Here is a 14225-nt window from a genome sequence, read left to right as displayed (position 1 = left end):
TGATCGTGCATCCATTACACTGAAGTAACGTGCTCCCACTAGCTTGGGTGCGATGTCATCTAGCGTTGGTAGAGGGTAGTGAGGGCGTTTGATAGCCTTGTTCAAATCTCTGGGGTCGAGACAGACTCTGAGCTTGCCTGTACATGATTTCTCAACCACTACTAACGCGTTGACCCACTCTGTCGGTTCAGTTTCCTGGACGATGATTTCTGTATTCTCCATGCTCTGCAGCTCCTCCTTCAGGCGACTACGTAGAGCAAGGGGTATCTTTCTCGGTGGGCAAACCACAGGGGTTGCTGCTGGGTCAAGGTGAATAGTGCATTCACCTGGGAATAGTCTGATTCCTTTGAAAACGTCAGCAAACTGCTCCATGACTGTCTGCTTCTCAACTGGTGCTGTCAATGATAGCACTAGCTTGACGAGGTCCATGTCTAAACATGCCTTTAGACCTAGCACTGGAGGTGCTCGAGTGTCAACAATATAAATGTCCAACATCATTTTGCTTTCTTTGTACTTGCATTTCATCACGCATGTGCCTTTTACAATGAGCTGCTCACCCCCATAGCTGGTCAGTCTGCATGAGGTGGGCTGTAGCTCACACTCATCCTTCAAGCTGTGATACTCACTCAGAGGAATTACATTAACCTGAGCTCCAGTGTCTAGTTTAAAATTAAGCTCTTTGGCCTGTTTTCCTATCTCAATATCGGCAAAGGCTTGCTCAGTCTCTGAAATCTGTTTTTTCTGTGACACAGAATCAATAAACAGTTCCTCTGCATTTGGCTCTCTATCTGGCATTTGGCTGTCACTCACTGTGTGTACTGCTTGTCCAAAAACAGTCCTGCAAACTTTAGCAAAGTGGTTCCGTTTACCACATTTAGCACATTGCCTTCCTTTGGCAGGGCATTGCTCCTTTTCCCCATGCATCTTGTTTCCACAATATCCACAGTTTTTGAAGCGTTTTATGTCTGTGTCGCTCATTTTTAGATCTCTCTCTGTTCTTTCTGTTCTGAAACATGCTCTCTGGGTGGTGTTCTTTGGTGTGTGTCTATTAACTGCGTGCACTGTCTGTTCACGTAAGCTGCTCGTGGCACCGGTTATGGTTTTCAACTGTGCTTGGGCTATCTCGTGCGATCTAGCTATGTCCATAGCTTTGTCCAGCGTTAGCTCGGAACCAACATTCAAAAGTTTCTCTCTCACTTTAGCTGAATGTATTCCAAACACAATGCGGTCTCTGACCATCTCATCTTTATCTGCATATTCACAGTCTTTTACCAGCAGTTTTAACTCAGTCACGAACTGTTCATACGACTCACTAGCTCCTTGTACTTTCTCCTGAAACTTGTACCTAGCGAATATCGTATTTGTCTTGGGCTTCACATATGATTCAAAACGGTCAAAGTAAATTTTCAGTACCTTTGCTTCATCCGCGGTGAGAGACCATATGTTAAAAATGTCTCTCCCTTTTTCTTCGATCCACAGGAGTAGGTAGCTGCATCTTTCTTCCTCCCCTTTGCTTTTCAGTGGACCCGAGAACATTAACTCCACGTGTTGCTTGAACTTGCGCCATTCTCCACGTAAGTTCAAAGATCCCCAATCCATTCAAGGCAAGGGAGCTCCAACGATGTCCATTTCAAATCCCTGTTCTGACACCGTGTCTTGTTTTGCACACTTTGTAAAAAATAATAACTTGCAGGACAATGGAGTATTACAGATTAACTCTTTTATTAAGCATTAGGTCTGATGGTCTTACTCATATCAGCACTGTGGGGAAAAGCCTGGCATTAGGACCCCTAGCCTGGGTCTTCAAAACAATAGTAGTCCTTACAGATGCCTGCAGGCCAATGACAACTCAGCATGTGATCACATGTGAATATAATAGGTATTCCTTACAGATGCCTGCGGGCCAATGATAATTCAATATGCAAATGTTACAATTACTGTGATTACCTCCCTGGTGACCCTAAATGATCTAAATACTGCTCTTCTAATAAATCTGAGCAATCACAGAATCACAGAATCTACAGTGCAGATAGAGGCCATTTCGGCCCATCGAGCCTGCACCGACACATATCCCACCCTATCCCCGTAACCCCACGTATTTAATCCCCTAACACTAAGGGTCAATTTATCATAGCCAAATCAACCTAACCTGCACATCTTTGGACTGTGGGAGGAAACCGGAGCACCCGGAGGAAACCCACGCAGACACAGGGAGAATGTGCAAACTCCACACAGACAGTCGCCCAAGGCCAGATTTGAACCCGGGTCCCTGGCGCTGTGAGGCAACAGTGCTAACCACTATGCCACCGTGCCCCCCTGTATGGGACTGTACAGCGATTCATATGGATAAGACATTCTCCTTACTGTTTTCCTCCTGTGTGTCCTTATCTCTCTTTTTGTTGTTCCTCCTCAAGCAGCACAAAGCCTGATGCAACAGCATGTATAACATAATGGCCCAGAACTTGGTGTCGGGGGCTTGCCGCGCGTGCAAGCCCCCGATGTGCACTTACCCTGCGCGCCGACATCTGAAACCTGGCCCGCAGTGGATATCCTGTCAGTGGCCCGGTGCTGATGTCGGCGCGCTGTGCTAACCTGACCCAGCGGCGTAGTTAGTGCGATGTGCCAGCTCGGATCAGGTGAGCACTGTTCAGCCAATCAGGGGAGGGGAAACTTTATTCATAAGTTTGAGAGTAAGAACTGTCAAACTTATGAAAAGTACTGCACCCCAAAACACTACTTAAACTTTAAATAAAATTTTAAAAAACATCCCAATCATTAAATTAAGTATAAATAAGTTAAAAAAAATAATTTAAACAATAATTTTTTTTTTTGAAAAAAATAAATTTTTAATAAAAAGGGTCTAAAACTAAACTTACCTTATTGTAGATTCTTTAAAATAATAAACCTGTGGGGAAATTTTTTTTAAATTGCACTAAAACACCACTTACCTGTAAAAATAAATACTTACGTGTGCTTTTTACAAGCGTAAAGACCGCAGGCCTTTACACATGCACAAATCCCCCAAAACAGAGGAAATCCAAGACGCATGCGCTGCCCCCTACAGCGCACGCGCTACCCTCTTCACCTCTTGGGTTAGAGGAGAGGAAATGCCGGTTTTCAGCGCATGCGCTGTGCATGCTGAAAACCGGCATTTCCTCCGGCCAGACGCGTGAGTACCCCTTCCGTACTCACGCGTTTGGGGAGGAATTACTGCCCCATTACTCATAGTTTGGACTGGATTTTTGCTCAGAGGCAAGAAGGGAGTGGGGGAGGGGGGTGCAGGATTGAGGTTGGGAAACCCAGAAGAATGGGTTTCCCTCATGTCCTGCCAAATTTAACAGCAGGACCTGATTAACATTGTCTTTCTCTGTTTCACAGCCGCAGCCAGCCAGATTGAAAGGCTGACTGGCTGTCGGGCAGGTAGGATTTCAGCACAAGGCCGCAGCCAGGGAGCGGAGGGAGGGAGGGAGGGGTCGGAGGCCGGAGGGGGGTGGCGGTTGGAGATCGGAGGCCTGAGAGATCGGAGGCCAGGGGGTTGGTCGGAGCCCGGGGGCGGGTCAGAGATCAGAGGCCTGAGGTGGGGTTGGGATACAGCAGTCACTCATATGGGGACTGATGTCAGCAGCCAGTGAATGTTCATTCATGTGCATAATGGTATTGTTACCCATTCTTGATATGACATTTCTAAATCATTACTTTACTCCCCACAGGTCCATCAAGAGCCCCCCTCCCATTGTCCAGGAGGAAGAGGAAGACGACTCCTCAGAGGAGCCTCCAGCCTCTGAGGGTGCACCGTCACCAGACGTAAGCGCATCCAGCACCAGCGCAGATACGCACACCTCGGTGGGTCCCACGCGGGATAGAGTGGTGTTGTCACCTGGTGTGTCACAAGTCACCAGTGAGCAAGAGCAGATGGTGGAGACAGGGACAACAGTGGAGACTCCTCGCCGGAAGGCGCAGGACACTCCCAGCTCTGCTCATCTGCATGCAGACGCTGAGCCTCGAGGGCCATCCAGAAAGAGGACGATCCTGGAAGTGCAGAAAGAAGTGCAGGAGGCTTTGACAGGTTTCAAATGTGCAGAGAATGGAGGAGTCCATCTCCAACATGAGCACCACTGTGTCGCAGGCAATGGAAACTGTAGGCTCTTCCATGGAAAGGATGGCCACCTGCATGGAGTAGCTAATGCGCCACTCACAGAAGCACATGGTCTCTATGGAGAATAGGTGGCTGTCTATGGAGAATAGATGGCAGATGCTCAGAGGCCTCCTCTCTAGGGGGGATGTCAATGCAGACTTGGGTCCTAATGGCCCCACTGCTGTGCAGCAAGGTGCTCTCCACCTTCTTGCTAGCAGAGAAGTGTGGGTGGCCCATCAGAGGGATGATGGTGAAAGGAGACATGGAAATGGGGGCTCCTCTCAAAGCGCTCACACTTCTCCCCCGTTGATTCCCCCTCAGTCAGAGCGCCACATGCCTCCTGGGGTCACCATGGCTGAGACTGCCCCTGCACAGACACAGGAGGAGCAGACTTTGACGAGGCCATCACAGGCTCCAAAACCCAGAGGACATCCTCCAAGAGTGTCTATGCAGTCGCAGCAGGGAAGTGAGCAGGTTGTCTCTACCTCTGCTGAAGCCACAGGGGTAGCACCTCGTAGAAGCATGCGTAAGATAACGATGAAACACAAGTAGATGCACAAGGTTAAGCACTTGGGTGTTTTAATAACTATTATTTAATAACTATTTTAGTAGAATGTCAATGTATTAAAGATCGAAATAGCGTAACACCAAACTTCCAATTGGGGAAGGGGAGTTTTGAAGACCGGGGATTCGGATTCGGGGATGATCCGGTTAGGGTACAATGTTAGCCAAACTCCTTGGTTAAGGATGCTAACCCTGTTCTTAGTAGTAGGGCAAGGATCCATACTGATAATCTTGGTAATACTGGTAGATATGTGAAGAGAAAAAGATTGGTGAAGTCAAGCATAGGTCCCTTGCAGTCAGAATCGGGGGAATTTATAATGGGGAACAAAGAAATGGCAGACCAACTATATACATATTTTGGTTCTGTCTTCACAAAGGAGGACACAAATAACTTCCCAGAGATGCCGGGGAACATAGGGTCTGATGAAAGGGTGGAACTGAAAGAAATCAGTATTTGTAGGGAAATGGTGTTAGGAAAATTGATGGGACTGAAGGACGATAAATCCCCAGAGCCTGATAATCTACATCCCAGGGTACTTAAGGAAGTGGCCCTAGAAATAATAGATGCACTGCTGGTCATCTTCCAGAACTCGATAAACTCTGGAACGGTACCCATGGATTGGCGGGTAGCTAATGTTACCCCACTATTCAAAAAAGGTGGTAGAGAAAAGGCGGGGAATTATAGACCGGTAAGCTTGACATCGGTAGTGGGGAAAATGCTAGAGTCCATTATAAAAGATGTAATAGCAGAGCAATTGGAAAGCAGTGACTCGATCGGACAAAGTCAACATGGATTTACTAAAGGTAAATCATGCTTGACTAATCTACTGGAATTTTTTGAGAATGTAACTGGTAAAATAGATAAGGGAGAACCAGTGGATGTGGTGTATTTGGACTTTCAGAAGGCTTTCGATAAGGTCCCACATAAGAGATTAGCGTGCAAAATTAAGGCACATGGGATTGGGGGCAAGGTATTGACTTGGATAGAGAACTGGTTGGCAGACAGAAAGCAAAGAGTTGGAATAAACGGGTCGTTTTCTGAGTGGCAGGCAGTGACTAGTGGGGTACCGCAAGGATCGGTCCTAGGACCCCAGTTGTTCACAATATATATTAATGATCTGGACGAGGGAATTGGATGTAATATCTCCAAATTTGCAGATGACACAAAGCTGGGTGGGAGGGTATGCTGTGAGGAGGATGTCATGAAACTCCAGCACGATTTGGACAGGTTGGGTGATTGGGCAGAAACATGGCAAATACACTATAATGTGGATAAATGTGAGGTTATCCACTTTGGTGGCAAAAACAGGAAGGCAGATTATTATTTGAATGGCAATAGATTGGGAGAAGGGAAAGTGCAAAGAGACCTGGGTGCTCTTGTACACCAGTCGCTGAAGGTAAGCATGCAGGTGCAGCAGGCGGTTAAGAAGGCAAATGGTATGTTGGCCTTCGTAGCAAGAGGGTTCGAGTACAAGAACAAGGATGTCCTGCTGCAGTTGTACAGGGCCTTGGTGAGACCACACCTTGAGTATTGTGTGCAGTTTTGGTCGCCTTACCTGAGGAAGGACGTTCTTGCCATGGAAGGAGTGCAGCGAAGATTCACCAGGCTGATATCTGGGATGGCAGGACTGACGTATGAGGAGAGATTGTGTCGATTGGGCTTATACTCACTGGAGTTTAGAAGATTGAGAGGGGATCTCATCGAAACCTATAAAATTCTGTCAGGCCTGGACAGACTAGATGCAGGAAGGATGTTTCTGATGGCCGGGGAGTCCAGAACCAGGGGTCATAGTCTAAGGATAAGGGGTGAGCCATTTAGGACTGAAATGAGGAGGAATTTCTTCACCCAGAGAGTGGTGAACCTGTGGAATTCTCTGCCACAGAGGGCGGTGGAGGCCAGTTCATTAAGTATATTCAAGAAAGAGTTGGATATATTTCTTAAGGCTAAAGGGATCAAGGGATATGGGGAGAAGGCAGGGACCGGGTACTGAATTTGGATGATCAGCCATGATCTCATTGAATGGCGGAGCAGGCTCGAAGGGCTGAATGACCTACTCCTGCTCCTATCTTCTATGTTTCTATGCTACCTACGGCACCTAATCAAATGGATGGGGAGACGAGCCAATAACTTAGAATCAGCTAGAATAGTTAAGAGCAAGTTGTGAGAAGTCAATAAGGAAATTTCTTTCTCAAAGAAGGGAATTGTAAGAAACAGCTATTAGATTCATAGATGAGTTTGACTCTTAGAACAGAAATTAAAACTGCAGCCAGGAACAGATGGTGGGAGGGTCAGCAAGGCCAATTAACAAACACCAAAACGTAAAATGCAAGGAAACAGGGAGGATAACACCTCCTAGATAATAAGGAGCCACAAAGCCATAAAATGCCCTTGAAGAAACTTGACAAAACATTCCTCAGAAAGATAAGAGGAAAGGGCTTGGCAGCCATGTAGAAAGAGACAGTGAGAGATGTTTTCCCACATCACACTTGGGATAAAGATTAGTACATTAAATAAATCACGGCCCACCGAAATAACTATAAATAAAGTGGGCTGAGAGCAGAGGGGCGAAGGCTTCTTCGAGGTGGAAATCAATGCTGACTCAGGCCTAACACCTTGACTAAGTTTAGCCTCTGAGGTGGATCAATGCTGGCTTATGCCTAACACCTCCAACAGCCAGGGGGACAAATCGACAGAGGTGACTGCTGTTGCTGACTGCAGAGACTTGCTGACCCAAGACCTCCACGCTGCCTCATCAGACATCCAACCAACCATCCGTCCGGTCGTGGCATTCCGCTTCGGGAGTTGTAGATCACTTTATACTGTCACGGGTTGTATGTCTATTATACTCAGCTTCAGCCATATGTAATATCTGATTATGCTTTAAAACTGTAGCTCTTTAATAAAAGTCTTACAATTTCTAAAGCCCTGTTGGGTAACGTGTGTGTGAGCCTGTGATCCTAATCTTACAGTGGTGTCAGAAGTGGGATCACAGAGTTAGGAGTTGTAAGGTTCCGGTCGGGGTGACCGGAGGGACCAGTCGAACGCACGTGATCATTGCTTAGACTGTGTATAGTGTTGTATTCTCTCTGAAAGAAGGGAGCGGTAAAGAGTTTCTTGAAAGGTAAAACCAGAAATACAATGGCATTGGCATATTATCGCGAATTATTAATAGACAGCCTGGCAGAAAAAGTCGGTAAGGCTGCAGCCACGGGCATTCTAGGAATTTTGGAAGATAGTAGCGGGAACTATGATTGCATTCTTGACAAACTTTCAGCAGACATCCACCAAAACAAACTTAAGTTGAAGAAGGGCCGGGATCAGTTGGCGTACGGGGCACACCTGTTTGCTGAACAAGTAAATCTGGAGGCAAAAGGGTTATGGGAGTTAACGCGTCAGCTGAAGCAGGACAGCTCCGAGCTCCGCACCTAGCTGGCCCGGGAGCAAAGAGAAAATGAGAAAGCACAGCGTGCCCAAAGGAAACTAGACCAGATCCTAGATAATGACATTGAGTTACAGGTAGAGAACCATAGGTTGAGGGAGGAGTTGGAAGACGCAAGGGGGGCAGTAAGGGAACTGAATCGACAGCAAAGCACCACTTCCCCTGAGACAGACCACGCCCTGTGCCTAGAAAAAATCAAACAGCTTCAGGTACAAATTAGCCAACAGCGAGCAGTAGTGGCAGCTGTCTCCAAAATTAAACCGGCAGATCCCGACTCTTGTTGGGACAGTTTCGGACAGAGCCCTATTCCCTCTGCTCCCCCGGCTCTGCCTTCATTGCTGGCGGGGGCCGAGGCAGACAAGGTGCCAGTGTGCGTGATCACCCGATCAATGGCAGAATCCGAATCCTCGGCTCCAGCCCCCACACACAGATCCTCAGAGAACAAAGGAGCAGAGAAGGCCCCCTTGAGCACTAGTAATAGGGTAGAGACAACTACCCAACGGCCCCTTACTGCAGTCGAGGTCGGGACACTAAAAAATAACTTGGGAGTATTGGGAGTCCGCACAGACCCCCTCGAACTCAGGCAGCGTTGGAGGATTTTTAAAATTTCTCATCCAGAATTAGAGGGGAATGACCTTAAACAGATCCTCTTGGAGGCATGTTCCACAGAACTGAAACAAGAAATGGGTCCAGACATTATAGAAGGGGCCGATATTGAGGATATGGAGGCGGAGATATGCCAGGTGTTGGGGGAGGGTAGCCTAGACTTCCACCAACTCCTTGCTAACGCCAAACAGGGCCCTGCAGAGAGCCCGAACGTTTTCAGGCAGAGACTTCACGATATCGTTCAACGCACCAGAGGGGGGAGAGGGGAACACTACGACAACCCAGGCTTCAAAACCCTTTTCCTTAATGGCCTCCAACCATTGGTCTGCCACGCGCTAGGTGTTTATGTTTCTAAAGACACCCACTGGGAAAAACTGCAGATTCGCACCCAGGCTGCATGGGACCAGACCCGTGCCAACATCCCTCAAGGCGCAGTAGCGGCCGTCGAAGGCCCACTGCCTAATCAGGGGTCAGGGGAATCCAGAACATCCGCGCCGGGGAAAAACAGCTCAATATGCTGCTATCGCTGTCAGCGTCTAGGCCACTATGCCCACCAATGCCGCAACTCCCCCTCCCCAAGGCAGGTAGGCCCTGACACAACCGACCAGTGGCTTGAGAGAGTGGAGGCAGCCCTAGCTGCCCTAAGCGTCAGTCAGAAAGCCCTACCAGTCTCCGTGGTACAACAGCAGAATGGGTCATTTCCTCCACCACCCACATTATGACTCCCGGGGTTAAAAGAAGGGGGAGGGGCTTCCCCTCTCCAACACAATGAGCATGAGAGGCCGGTAGTCCACATTGTTGATTCAGGAGGCCATCAACAACTAATGCTGGCTCCTCTGTCACCATCATCCACGATCCCCACCCCGACCCCACTAAGGGTGTGCCCCAGCTCCTATCAGGCTTCGACAATTCAACCCAAATGACCATACAAGGGTCTCTTCCCATAGTATTAGACATAGGAGGGGTACAAGTCGTGGTTCAAAACCCCGTCTATATGTCCATGCATACCGGGCAGGGAATATTAGGCAGTGATGTGCTCGGCAGTCATCGGGCAGTGATTGATTATGCCAACAATTGTATCTGGTAGAACCTTCAAAACGGACCCCCCACCCCGGTGGCACTCAGTATTCGCGATTAAAAAAATCAGAGGACTACGAGCCAGTTACCTCTGCAGACCCGGAAGTCCGGGCTATCTTAGAATCAATCCCGGGAGTATTCGCGACCCAGAAACATGATTGCGGGGGCATGACCGAACCCGAGGAGATTAACGGTCCGGTCCACGCTCCCGTAAAACAATACTCATACCCGGCCGGGAGTATACCATATATTCGAACGACCATCGAGTCATTGTTAAAGCAGGGTGTTGTCCGTAAAGGCACATTTACAACTAACTCCCCCATATGGCCAGTCAAAAAGCTGGATAACAGCTGGCGAGTAACTATCGACTACCGTAAGCTCAATTCAGTTACCCCCACGTGCGCTCCGGTGGTTAGGGAGACACCCACCATACTCTGACAGATTCCCAATGACAGCAAAGTCTTCTCCACTCTTGATATCTCTAATGGTTTCTGGAGTATCCCCGTAAGGCAGGAAGATCAGTTTAAATTTGCTTTTACCTTCGAAGATCAGAGTTATACAGGGGCGTGCCTGCCACAAGGGTTCCATAACGCCACCACCATTTTCCACAAGGTTCACCCACGGAAAGCCCAGCTGGTACAGGAGAGTGTAACCTTTTCAGGCGTCCGAATTGGAGCTTCCGGCATCAGCCCGGATCAGCATAAGATCGAAACCATTCAGCGCCTACCCCTGCCCACTTCAAAGACCGCCCTGCGTTCCTTTCTTGGGCTGGTGGGATACTAGCAGACTTTCATTCCACGATTTGCAGAAATAGCAGCACCGCTTTATCAACTACTTAAAGGAAACGACGACCAAATCCGACTCGGCTGGACTGAGGACTGTACAAATGCAGTGACACTGCTGAAGCAAGCTGGCGCACAGGCTACGTGTCTGGTTTCACCCAAGCCCAGCGAGCCCTTCCACATGGAGGTAGGGGCCACGGAGAAAAGCCTCGCAGCCGCCCTATGCCAGGATAACCAGGGCAAACTTTTACCTATCGCCTACGCTTCAAGAATCCTAAGGGGGGCTAAACTGACTTACTCTGCCTGCAAAAGACACCTGCTGGCCACCTTTTGGGCCATCAAACACTTTACCCACATAACAGGTTTCAATCATGTAATACTACACAGCCCACACACGCCACTCAACCTGCTGCTACGACCAGGGGACACGTTAGTATCATCGGCTTGACTGAGCCACTGGACATTGGAACTGACCAAGCGTGACTTGGAGTTCACTCCAAAATGAATTACTTTGCTGCCCCAGCGACTCTTATACGATGGACCCCGCACGAATGTTCCCTTCCCCCGCTGGACTTCCACACCTCCGCAGTCCAGGCAGAACCGATTATAGGGGCACCGGATGTCTTTATTGACGGATCATCATTCCACAAGGATGGTAAACCGCACACCGGGTTTGCCATTATCCTACCAAGCGAGGTTATCTAATGTGATTCTGTGAATACAGGTGCACCCCCATTCTGCGCAATATGCCGAGGTAGCTGCCCTTGTAACCGCCGTTCAGGTTACCGCCTCACAAAGCATTAACATTTGGTCTGACAGTGCCTATGCTATCAACACCCTGCTATCCTTGCCAATGTATGCGCGGAATAACTTTTGTACCACCGATGGTAAACCCCTATTGCATGCAACCTTGTTCCAGGTCTTGGACGCGGGGTTGCGGGGACGTACGGCACCTGTTTATGTGGGTAAGGTCCATAGAGCCGTTCACTAGGGGTAATTCCACAGCTGATCAGGCCGCCAAGCAAGCTGCTATAAACGCCCCGGTATGGGAACGACCCCGGGAACCCAATGCCCTACCCGTGGTAGCAATCAGCTCAGCCAATGACCTAGCCTCCCTGCAGGCCATGTATGACCCTTACTCTATAGTCATTGCATGGCACCAACAGGGCCAGCCCTTGCCAGCTCCAACCCCCTGGGCCTCGCTCACCTTCCTCTACCAGGACGCGATCCGCGCCCTGATGCCCATCCTCATGTACGGTGACACCCCGGATTATTATGTCACCTGTGTTCCCCCATCGATGGGAGATGAACTGTTTGATCTGCTACATGCCCTCCCAGTGGGAGGGCATTATTCTGTAAAGATCACCCTGGAGAAACTCTCCACCATGGCCTGGTACCCTGGTTGTAACGAAGACTTTGAAAACAGGGTCCACAGGTGCCTGGCGTGTCTTCAGCCCAACCCAGGCAATCACTCTAATAGGGCACTACTACGGCGGTCGCCACCACCAAACGGGCCCTGGACACATGTCCACATTGACCTCATAGGCCCTCTAACCATGGCGCCCCTGGGCTACAAGTACTGTCTGGTCCTGATAGACAAATTCACAAAATGGATTGAGGCCTTCCCCTGCAGAGTCAACACCGCTCTCACGGCAGCAAAACTGTTATTGTGTGAGGTGGTCTGCAGGTGGGGAATCCCGATCCAGGGGGATAGTGACCAAGGGGCACACTTTACTGGGAAAGTCTTCACTGAACTCCACAGACTCATGAAAATCCCCCACAAACTACACATAGCACAACGCCCACAATCATCAGGAGTGGTGGAAAGGGGGAACCGGACCCTTAAAACTATGCTGAAAAAGTTTTATGCAGACCACCTCACACAATGGGCTACCATGCTGCCCATGTGCCTGATGGCAATAAGAGCAACTCCACATAGCACCACGGGAATTTCACCTTACCAGGCTATGACGGGGCAGCTAATGAAAACACCGGCCCACCTCCTCACTCCATCTCTCACCCCACTCCTGCAAGGGGCGGCCAACCAGAGGTGGTTGGAATCAATGATAGAACACATTCAGAAAACAAATGAGTTTGTAGCCAACAGCAGATAAAAAAGTACTTTGACAAAAAGGTTCGGCCTTTTGCGTCTCAGATTGGGGATGTGGTGATGTTCCTAAATTACCTAAGAAGGGAACATGCCTTCGAACCTAAATGGGTGGGATCCTGCCCAATCTTAGACCGAGCCAGTCCTGCGGTATACCTGGTCCAAATCCCAGATAAGAGGGGGAAAAAAAGGCCCAGGTGGTACCACATCAATCAGTTGAAAACTGTAGAAAAAATAAATACCCCACATTATTTTCTGTTATAGGTCACGGCACAGGATAGCCCCACTCAAGATTCTGATAGAGCTGGCAGCAATCATCGGCATCATCCACCCAATGAACATCATCGTGAGACAAGGAGTGATCCTGCGACCTACTAACGAGTCCACAGATGACAACACTTGGACTATTTCAGAGTTTGGGTGTAATATGACTTTCTATTGTAATTACTGCAGCTGGGTGAGGCCTTATGAAAACGGACCCCCTATAGTACGGGAGGGGGAGGGGCTAAAGGTAGCATGTCAATGTATTAAAGATCGAAATAGCGTAACATCAAACTTCCAATTGGGGAAGGGGAGTTTTGAAGACCGGGGATTCGGATTCGGGGATGATCCGGTTAGGGTACAATGTTAGCCAAACTCCTTGGTTAAGGATGCTAACCCTGTTCTTAGTAGTAGGGCAAGGATCCATACTGATAATCTTGGTAATACTGGTAGGCTACCTACGGCACCTAATCAAACGGATGGGGAGACGAGCCAATAACTTAGAATTAGCTAGAATAGTTAAGAGCAAGTTGTGAGAAGTCAATAAGGAAATTTCCTTCTCAAAGAAGGGAATTGTAAGAAACAGCTATTAGATTCATAGATGAGTTTGACTCTTACAACAGAAATTAAAACTGCAGCCAGGAACAGATGGTGGGAGGGTCAGCAAGGCCAATTAACAAACACCAAAATATAAGAAGGTCATAAAATGCAAGGAAACAGGGAGGATAACACCTCCTAGATAATAAGGAGCCACAAAGCCATAAAATGCCCTTGAAGAAACTTGACAAAACATTCCTCAGAAAGATAAGAGGAAAGGGCTCGGCAGCCATGTAGAAAGAGACAGTGAGAGATGTTTTCCCGCATCACACTTGGGATAAAGACTAGTACATTAAATAAATCACGGCCCACCGAAATAACTATAAATACAGTGGGCTGAGAGCAGAGGGGCGAAGGCTTCTTCGAGGTGGAAATCAATGCTGGCTCAGGCCTAACACCTTGACTAAGTTTAGCCTCTGAGGTGGATCAATGCTGGCTTATGCCTAACACCTCCAACAGCCAGGGGGACGAATCGACAGAGGTGACTGCTGTTGCTGACTGCAGAGACTTGCTGACCCAAGACCTCCACGCTGCCTCATCAGACATCCAACCAACCATCCGTCCGGTCGTGGCATTCCGCTTCGGGAGTCGTAGATCACTTTCTATTGTCACGGGTTGTATGTCTATTATACTCAGCTTAAACCATATGTAATATC

The sequence above is a fragment of the Somniosus microcephalus genome, chromosome 7 (genome assembly GCF_052327205.1).
Source record: "Somniosus microcephalus isolate GS21.2 chromosome 7, FLI_Smic_1.0, whole genome shotgun sequence".
Taxonomy (NCBI): Eukaryota; Metazoa; Chordata; class Chondrichthyes; order Squaliformes; family Somniosidae; genus Somniosus; species Somniosus microcephalus.
Note: the sequence above shows the minus strand (reverse complement) of the source record.